The sequence below is a fragment of the Nuphar pumila genome, chromosome 15 (genome assembly GCF_984573655.1).
Source record: "Nuphar pumila chromosome 15, dmNupPumi1.hap1.1, whole genome shotgun sequence".
In the NCBI taxonomy this organism is placed as follows: Eukaryota; Viridiplantae; Streptophyta; class Magnoliopsida; order Nymphaeales; family Nymphaeaceae; genus Nuphar; species Nuphar pumila.
In genome coordinates, this window is record NC_143263.1 from 46,231,327 (window position 1) to 46,242,580 (window position 11,254).

Sequence of the window (11,254 nt, forward strand, 5' to 3'; positions counted from 1 at the left end):
TCCAAAAATGCAACGATTACAATTGAAATTACTATTACAGAGATCTTTTTCTTCGCAATCGCTGTATTTGTCTTCGCCTCGAAAGAATAGCGCGCAAAGTATTGGCGAAGACAAATACAGCGATTGTTTGCCATCGCTGATTACAGCGATGCAAATAATCAATAGATAAGGAAAGGATTTGTTGCCATCGCTGGATACTTCGTGCATCGCAGCATAGTGATTTGTGGGTATTGTTCGAATGTCAAATCACACGTGAAAAACGTATTTTTGAATTTTAAAACTTAATGAGCGGCATGGAAAGACGTATTTTTGAATGCTTCGAACGCAAGCATTTAATTTGGCGGCGGTTATCAAAAAAAGGCGGCATGCGAAAAGCCGTATTTATATTTTTTTTAAACGCAATCAATTAATTAGCTTCGTGCTTTGAGTCGGAGAGCGATCTGTGGCATCGCAGCATGGTGATTTTTGGGTATTGTTCGAATGTCTAATCACACGTGGATAGCGATATGTGGCATCGCAGCGTAGAACGTTGTTGATTATTGTTGGACTGTCAATCTTAGCGTGATGCGAAGGATTGTTCAAGTGTGCTGCGATGTGTGGCATCGCAGCGTAGGACTGTCAATCACTGTGCTGCGATGCCACAGATCGCTATTCAACGATAACCACAAATCGCCATACACCTCCAGTGAACTTCTTCTCCAGCAAATCTTTCGCGTTCCCGACACCTCCACTTGCCTTTTGAAATCATTATTGTCAGTTCTCTTGTGAAAAGTTGTATCCATATATTATAAATAAAAGGCTACTCAATGTGTATTTTGCAACGGATACCCATAAATGTTTGAGTTGTCGTACAGTAGCCATTGATCATGTTGGTTGAGCAGTACATCTTTTAGGTCATAAATAGTCGCACAAGCACTGGAAGGTGTGTTTTTCTTCTACTTCGTGAACCAGCAACAACCAAACCGATGGTTCCTTCATAAACCTGGAGATCCGCCCTCGAACATAGAAAATTATAGTCGGTGAGGCAGACGAAGACAGCTACACGACCAACAATGGCGAATCATGGGTATATTGTCTACACATAGTCTACATGTTCAGCAAAATCCGTCTCTTTCATGCGTTTTTTGCGATTTGTTTTTGTGTACTATATAATGTAATTTAAATATCGGTCGTTGCAATGTCCGCATTCATTTCAGTCGAACATCCACCGACGAAGTTGAGCGAAAACTTAGTCAATCACTCCTGGAGGACATCAACCGAATGCGCAGTGAATTCGCACAATGCAACATGATCAGTAATTTTGTTAGTATTAAACTAGTAGTAGTTGTCTATAAACGTAAGCCATGTGTACGTATGATCAATACAACACCATATTTGCTGCAAACAGACTATATCCGATTTCGTAAATTATATTAAAAGCAACGCACCAAGCCAGACTGTGAGCGTCGTCAGCCCATATTTCATGGTATATCGGTTGTATTTTATGTTGCTTTTCATTATTGATTTAGTCCAATTGATTTGTATGTTAACGTTGGTGTTAGCAATGTTTCTTTCGGTTTGCAGACTATATTACACCGTTTGCCATACTCCAGTGGATTTCAAGACGGCAAACCTTATTGGGTTAACGGTAATCACTGCAGAGACCTTATGACAAGTGAAAAGGTAAGCAAACAAACCTACAGTGCAATATTACAGCTTGACAGTGGTAACAACATTTTTTCGATCTATTTGCAGATACTGATTCCTACACTGTGGCAGTCTGAAAAGCATTGGGTCTTATACGTGATGGATTTACGCGAAAAACAACTATGGTGTTACAATTCGTTGGAAGTTGACAGTGGTTTACGGCTAGACATTTCCCATCTCGTAAGATTCCATCTATATGAGTATCGTGTAGTGTACTGGGGTCATGAATTTACTTTCGGTCGCATTATTCTCAGATCGGTTTCCTTATAGCCATTTTGGGAGTCGATGTCAGCGAGTGGATCTATCGCACGACATACCATGCTCCTTTACAAGATAATGGCGTTGATTGCACCATATTTGTAATGAAGTACATTGAAGCGATATACAATGGTGCAGAACCCTGTTTCAACGTTGTATGCCATTCCTTGGCCTTTGTTATTGGCAATTAAGGGCATGTCTATTGCTTCTAGTTTACAATATGTTTATGCAGGTTGATATACCCGGATTCCGCGAAGAACTCTGCAAAAAATTGACGTCCTTTCTCATTTCAGAGGAGAAACTGACCGAGGCGAGGTCTAAAAGGCTTGTAATTGATAAAAGATGTGCGCTCAACCCGCATGATTGACAGTCACAGGGTGAGACTGCGATGTGTGCAATGAACAAAGACTTCTAATGTTCGAAATGATAATATTCAACATCGCTATGAAATGTTGTATGCTTAAACATCGCTTCAATGTCGCGTTCTTATTTTACGAATAGTACAAAGCGATACGCTTGGTGGTCTAACGTCAAACTACACTGCTACGACCATGAAAACCTGTGCCAGCATTTGAAAATTGCTTGAATTTTAAACGACGGTTTCTTCATGCGATATTTAGAAATATCTTTCGCCAGAGAAAAATATGTTGGTCGTACTTGTGCTGGTCGAAAGCACCAGCAACCCAACACAATATGCTGGTCAAAACAGAGAAAAACTACAGAAAATGGGTTACCGCTTGAACTAGGAACCCAAATCTATCATCAAAATTGCACCCAAACACCCAAATAGCCCTTCAAATCAGTCCCAATCTATCACACACCAAAAAATGACCAGATTACAATTGATTTGGGCAAACAAAACCCACCGATAGTATCACAATCACAAACTTTTTGCATTCAGGGTACTGTTCATCAGTTTTTTCAGAAAATACAATTAAATCCACTAAAAATTGAGATTTCATCTGACCATTAAAATTCTTGATTCATTCAATCACAAAAATCAAGAGCTAATGGAATCCAACATCAATAGACCAAAATTTCAAGACTTCAAGGTTGGTACGGACGTCAGCTGTGGAGAACACAAGCTGAGGTGGGTCCCAGCATGACTGATGCAGATGAAGCTTCTTCCTCTCACCGATCTTTAACAAAGCACCCTTTCATTTTCAATAGAGCTCTGATACCATATTGAAATCAGGAAACCAGCAAGAACAAAAGGAGAAGAGAGGAGAATAGAGAGGGAAGACAACTTAAGCTTCATTAGCGCAAAACCCTGAAAAGGTTACAACATATATCGGTTGACCCTCTTTTACACTACATGACAAAAATTTAGATACACACTAACACCTTGAAACATTACAGTTATACACTACATGACTTGGCGGAGCTCCTGCTGGCCACCCTCAGCGCGACTACACCACTGGGTTACTGTCGAGGAGGACGGCGAGAACGGTGATGGAGGGCCTCGTTAGGTTGTACAGACAGAGCAATCGATAGGTTTCACTTTATACTATTCTGTCTGCCGTTCGTTTTAAACTCAAACAATTTTCCGCATATTTCGTCGCGTATTACCGGAATATGTTTCTGCAACAAAACAGGTAATGTGAAATCCAATATATAACAGGAATACCCAATAACATCGGATATGAAGCTCATACAGCGTGGAAACAAGGTTGTTCTCCATTGTATATTGCTTCAATATGCTTCATTACGAATATGCCACAATCGACCCCATTACTTTGTAACGGAGCATCGTCAGCACAGAGCAACATCCACTCACCAATGTCGACACCCATTTGCCCGTTAAGGAATCCCGCTTGTGAAAAAGGGATAATATATTACAGTCTGGTCCACCGCGAATAGCTACTTCAGCTTTGGGTACAAGCTTACCAAATGCATAGCATCGCGTTCTACGCCACTGTGGCAGTCCAATGAGTTGTAGCACCATAGTTGTTTTAGCTGAAAATTCATCTCGTATAGGACCCAATGGTCTGGATGTTGCCAGAGTGTAGGGAGTAAAATCTGCGAATCGATAAAATCATTTTTCGTTCCAGAGACTTATCGTGATGGGGATGTTACGAATAAACCTTGGATAAGAGGTTTGTTCACTTACCTTTCCAAATTTCGAAATGTCTATGCACTCATCATCGTTGTTCCAACAAGGTAGTGCATCGTCGAATCCTATGCCGTATGGCTTTCGCCGGACGTACATCTGTTGCACGAAATAGCAAGGTTTAACCACCAAGAAACGTGAGTACGTCATGAAAGCAAACAGAACAACAGCGGCACAGACATACCATGAAATACAGGCTGATGATGCGTACTGTATTGCTCGTTGGGTTGCTCTGAATGTAATTGACAAAATCATACATTGTCTGGTTGCACAAAGTTACGAACTTCAGAACATGCAAACCGATGACCTAGAAATTGATAGTGGACAAATACTTACAAAATTACTGATAGTGTTCCCATCTGCAAATTCATCTTGCATCTGCTCGATGTCATCTACGAACTCGTCAGGGCGTTGCCGCCCACCCGAGACTGTGGATGTGGTTGTCTTCTTGTTCAGAGTCGTGCGTGGCCGTTTTGCTGCCATCGTCTACTCCATTGGCAACGTGCCTGGTCGTTTAGCTCCCATCCTCGTATCCGTTTGCTCCGTGCCTGGTCGTTTTTCTCCCCTCGTCCACTCCTCTGGCGCCGTGCCTGGTCGTTTTGCTACCATCGTCCTCTCCGTTGGCACCGTGCCCGGTCGTAGGGCTCCCATCGTCTTTGGCGTCGTGTCGGGTCGTATTGCTCCACTAGTCCTCTTCTTGTCCGCCATGGCTGGTCGTACTGCTCCGATTGTCCCCTTCTTCGGCGCCATGCCTGGACGGAGATATCGATGACACCTTTGCAACGGAGATACTGAAACGCCGTCCAAAGCTAAAGTCCTTTAACGTGCAACCATTTGTTGAAAACAACCCGCTAATTAATTGATTGCGTTTAAAAAAAATATAAATACGGCTTTTCGCATGCCGCCTTTTTTTGATAACCGCGCCAAATTAAATACTTTTGTTCGAAGTATTCAAAAATACGTCTTTCCATGCCGCTCATTAGGTTTTAAATATTCAAAAATACGTTTTCCACGTGTGATTTGACATTCGAACAATACCCACAAATCACTATGCTGCGATGCCATAGATCGCTCTCCGACTGAAAGCACGAAGCTAATTAATTGATTACGTTTAAAAAAAATATAAATACGGCTTTTTTGTAAAAAAAATGTAGTTATTCAATCATACATATATGTGTTCTAAGGCTGTCAAAAAATTTTTATAGTGACACAATCATGCATATTTGTGTTCTAAGATTGTGATTTTTTTTTAATAGTGATTCAATCATGCATATATGTGTTCTAAGGTTGCCAAAAAAATTTATAGTGATTCAATCATAAATATATGTGTTATAATGCTATAAAAAAAATTCATGGTGATCCAATCATGCATATATGTGTTCTAAGGTTGTCAAAAAAAAAATCATAGTGATTCAATCATGCATATATGTGTTCTAAGGCTGTCAAAAAATTTTCAATCTGCCATATATATGTTCTAAGGCTGTCAACAAAACTTCATAGTGATTCAATCACTCATATATGTGTTGTAAGGTTGTCCAAAAAATTATAGTGATTCAATCATGCATATATGTTTCCTAAGGTTGTCAAAAAAAATTCAAAGTGATCCAATCATGCATATATTTTTTCAAAGGCTATCAAAAAAAATTCAATCATGCATACATATGTTCTAAGGCTGCCCAAAAAAAATCACAGTGATGCAATGAAGCATATATGTGTTATAAGGCTCTCAAAAAAAATTCACTATGATTCAATCATGCATATGTGTTCTGAGGTTATAAAAAAAAGTTCATTAAGAATCAATCATGCATATATGTGTTCTAAGTTTGACAAAAAATTCATAGTGATTCAATCATGCATATGTGCTCTAAGGCTGTAAAAAAAAGTTCATTTAGAATCAATCATGCATATATGTGTTCTAAGTTTGACAAAAAATTCATAGTGATTCAATCATGCATATGTGCTCTAAGGCTGTAAAAAAAAGTTCATTTAGAATCAATCATGCATATATGTGTTCTAAGTTTGACAAAAAATTCATAGTGATTCAATCATGCATATGTGCTCTAAGGCTGTAAAAAAAAGTTCATTTAGAATCAATCATGTATATATGTGTTTTAAGTTTGATAAAAAATTCATAGTGATTCAATCATGCATATGTGCTCTAAGGCTGTAAAAAAAAGTTCATTTAGAATCAATCATGCATATATGTGTTCTAAGTTTGACAAAAAATTCATAGTGATTCAATCATGCATATGTGCTCTAAGGCTGTAAAAAAAAGTTCATTTAGAATCAATCATGCATATATGTGTTCTAAGTTTGACAAAAAATTCATAGTGATTCAATCATGCATATGTGCTCTAAGGCTGTAAAAAAAAGTTCATTTAGAATCAATCATGCATATATGTGTTCTAAGTTTGACAAAAAATTCATAGTGATTCAATCATGCATATGTGCTCTAAGGTTGTAAAAAAAAGTTCATTTAGAATCAATCATGCATATATGTGTTCTAAGTTTGACAAAAAATTCATAGTGATTCAATCATGCATATGTGCTCTAAGGCTGTAAAAAAAAGTTCATTTAGAATCAATCATGCATATATGTGTTCTAAGTTTGACAAAAAATTCATAGTGATTCAATCATGCATATATGTGTTCTAAGGCTACCAAAAAAATTTTCATAGTGACTCAATCTTGCATATATGTATTCTAAGGCTCTCATAAAAAAAATCATAGTGATTCATTCATGCAAAAAAGTGTTATAAGGCTGTCAAAAAAATATCATAGTGGTTCAATATTGAATATATGTGTTCTGAGGTTGTAAAAAAAAAAAATAATAGTGATTCAATCATGCATAAATATGTTCTAAGCTTTTGAAAAAAAAAATTATAGTGATTCAATCATGCATATATGTGTTTTACCGCTGTAGAAAAATGTTATAGTGATTTAATTTTGCATATATGTGTTCTAAGTTTGTAAAAAAAAATTATAGTGATTGAATCATGCATATATGTGTTCTACGGTTGTCAAAAAAATTCTAGTGATTCAATCTTGCATATATTTGTTCTAATGTTGTCAAAAAAAAATCATAGTGATTCAATCAAGCATATATGTCTTCTAAGGTTGTCAAAAAAAATTCATAGTGATTTAATCATGCATATATATGTTCTAAGTTTGCCAAAAAAACTTCATAGTGATTCAATCATGCATATATGTGAGCTAATGCTTTCAAATAGAGAACTGACAATAATGATTTCAAAAGGCAAGTGGAGGTCTCGGGAACGCGAAAGATTTGCTGGAGAAGAAGTTCACTGGAGGTGTATGGTGATTTGTGGTTATCATTGAATAGCGATCTGTGGCATCGCAGCACAGTGATTGACAGTCCTACGCTGCGATGCCACACATCGCAGCACACTTGAACAATCCTTGCGTTCGGCTTTTCGCATGCCGCCTTTTTTTGATAACCGTCGCCAAATTAAATGCTTGCGTTCGAAGCATTCAAAAATACGTCTTTCCATGCCGCTCATTAAGTTTTAAATATTCAAAAATACGTTTTCCACGTGTGATTTGACATTCGAACAATACCCACAAATCACTATGCTGCGATGCCACAGATCGCTCTCCGACTAAAAGCACGAAGTATCCAGCGATGGCAACAAATCCTTTCCTTATCTATTGATTATTTGCATCGCTGTAATCAGCGATGGCAAACAATCGCTGTATTTGTCTTCGCCAATACTTTGCGCGCTATTCTTTCGAGGCGAAGACAAATACAGCGATTGCGAAGACAAAGATCTCTGTAATAGTAATTTCAATTGTAATCATTGCATTTTTGGAAAAATGAGAAGCTTGACTTCCGAACAAAGATCTACGTTTACAAACAAATCTTTTCAACTTGTGCACTCGGATTTATGCTGCGATGCCACAGATCGCTCTCCGACTCAAAGCACGAAGTATCCAGCGATGACAACAAATCCTTTCCTTATCTATTGATTATTTGCATCGCTGTAATCAGCGATGGCAAACAATCGATGTATTTGTCTTCGCCAATACTTTGCGCGCTATTCTTTCGAGGCGAAGACAAATACAGCGATTGCGAAGACAAAGATCTCTGTAATAGTAATTTCAATTGTAATCGTTGCATTTTTGGAAAAATGAGAAGCTTGACTTCCGAACAAAGATCTACGTTTACAAACAAATCTTTTCAACTTGTGCACTCGGATTTATGCTGCGATGCCACAGATCGCTCTCCGACTCAAAGCACGAAGTATCCAGCGATGGCAACAAATCCTTTCCTTATCTATTGATTATTTGCATCGTTGTAATCAGCGATGGCAAACAATCGTTGTATTTGTCTTCGCCAATACTTTGCGCGTTATTCTTTCGAGGCGAAGACACCCGTAGTATCTAAGGGAGGATTAGCTTACTATGTTATTTTTTTTATGATTATTCAAGATTTTGTTGGATATACTACCTTAAACATAAGCATGAAGTCTTTGCATCGTTTAAGACATATCATATGATGATTAAAAATCAATTTAATGATAATTTAAAAATCTTTAGAGTTGATTCCAGAGGAGAGTATCTTTCAAATGATTTTAAAAACTATCTTGAAAACCATAGAATAGTTCATCATAGATCTTGTCCAAAAACATCACAACAAAACAGTCTAGCTGAAAGAAAACACATGTATATTTTTGAAACAACTAGAACTTTACTCATTTCTCAAAACATTCCAAAAAGTTTTTGGGCCGAGGCGGCTCTTACATCCGTTTATCTTATAAATCACATTTCTTCAAAAAATCTAAACAAAACTTCAGCTTTTAAAATTTTATACCAAAATGAACCCGACTAAAATAGGTTAAGAATCTTTGGATGTAAATGTTTTGTCCTTACCGACAAAAATGACAAACTCTCACCAAAAGTCATTCCTAATGCATTTCTTGGATATTCTGAAACTCAAAAAAGATTTAGATGCTATGATGTTAAGAACGACAAACTATACGTTTCTAGGAATGTGACTTTCTTAGATAACGTTAGTGGTTTTGAGAAGGATGAATCCCATAAAGAGAATATGGATTACTCTTTCTTGTTTAAGTTACTATCTAGAAATGATGATATTTTTATTGATGATGAACTCAATTAGTTTAGTAAAAAAGAAAATATAGATGAAGACAACCATCCTTCTTATCAACCTACTAATCCTCCCATAGAGGAAAGTTTATTTATTACCGAGACCCAAAGTCGGAAAGATGTAATAATAAAGAATTAAAAAGTAAAAGAATTTCACGTTACCGCAACTCATTATACAATTACAACAAATGTATAGCGTGATAAAAAATAAAATCTAGGATTTATTCTGAGTCACTAGACGAATCTGATGAAATTTCATAGACTTGTCTCTCACTTTTTATTGGTGGACCGTCTATCCTGGGTGGCCTCCACGTTGCGACACCTTGCCTAAGAAGACTGGTCATCATGTCCACCACTGCATTCAATTGGGTCCCCATAGTGCTTACTTCTGTCCTTAATTTCTTATTCTCCCTCTCAATAAGTTCGAACCTTGCGGCAGAGACAGTCTTCTCTTTTGGAGCAAGAGTTCGATCTTCCTCGTGATTTGTTACTGATGGACTAGTCGTATTAACCTGATCGAGGCGACGTTTTGGTTGTAGAGGCTGGGCTACAACATGAGAAGGGACAGTTGGGAGGCATGGGTTGACAATTTTCTCAATCTTCCGATTTCGCCGCATTGGTTCCCAATAGCTTTCGAAATAGAAGGGATCAAATTGTCGTCCTTCATGATCATACGGTACGGCACGGACACCACCTGAGTTCCAATTCAATAATTCGTCCCTGTACCGATCGCTCCAATTCACGTGCCTGCCCCCACCATTATTCATCTTCCTTCTCACCTCCAAAGGCTTATTTGGGATAGACTGCCCCAAGCCAGATTGTAGGAGAACTCGACTACCTTGCTGCATCTCGGCTTCAAAATTGCAGAATAGCCACAAATCGCGGCCAGACAATCTGGCAGCCTCCGCAACAACGTCTTCATCATCGTCCTCCCCATCTCCATAAGGTCTCCACAAAACCTGTACATTGGTAATTCTTTTTAATAACGAATGACAAATATATTAAAATTTATTTACGCATGATATGGAAACAACGATATTCACTACGGAAGACAATCCTGCAGCGATGTATACTTAAGAATGCTGAACATTACAACGACTTATAATACTCAATGGTAAATGCTGACGCGATTGTAAACAATTTTAGAACGTTTACCTCGTTTAATTGCAGCCCATCAAAAATGGACTTAGCATTATAAACTGCGACGTTTATTCTGGCCCAGCGACCAATCTTTGAAAAACCACAAATCGGAGGGCCACACCGTGGACGCAATGGGATAATATGTTCCAACGCCCAGGCCTAACAAAAAAAATATTATTAGCAACGCCACAGACTGCAATGAAATTTGTCTACAAATACTAAGTATGTAATCAACAAATACCTGAACAAATGGCCAAAATCCGCCAACTATTTTCGTACCATTACTCGCACGGTGGAGTTGACTGTACAGGTGTGCGAGCATAGCGGCACCCCAGGCATAGTTGTCGACTTCGTCTAAGTATGCCAGGTACTGCAGCCACATGGAACTTATTCTCGAACCAGAACAATCGGAAAATAATGTAAGAGCAAAAAAATATAGAAGGAAGCCGCGCAACTCTTGGTCAGCTGTTTCAGATGCACAAGTAGCGGAGTGGCCTTCCCATTTATTACGGAAAACTGAGACCTTCATTGATGTGGAATTGCTTCCACCAGAAATATATTGACTCCATTCGTCCATCGACATTCCTAGAAGGGCAGTGCAGTTTTCCCTTGCGTTATAGTTTGAATGCCGTAATAGGACAGCACTGCCAGCGCACTTAAGGCCAGTGATCCTCGCCACATCTTCTAGAGTCATGGTGATCTCAAAAGAATCAAACTGGAATGTGTTAGTCTTATCATTCTACTTATTTACCAGGTGAGTCATGGTATTCTAGCAAGTTTCAAAATATTGCTGGTCCAAAAGGCCACCGAAGTGCATATTTCGTAGTCGGTCCTTCTGATATGCACTCAGTTGACCATACCAAGACAGAACTACAGGCCATTGACAGCGACCTCCGAGCTTTTCACCTGGTGCTCTACTTCTCCTGTGACCTCC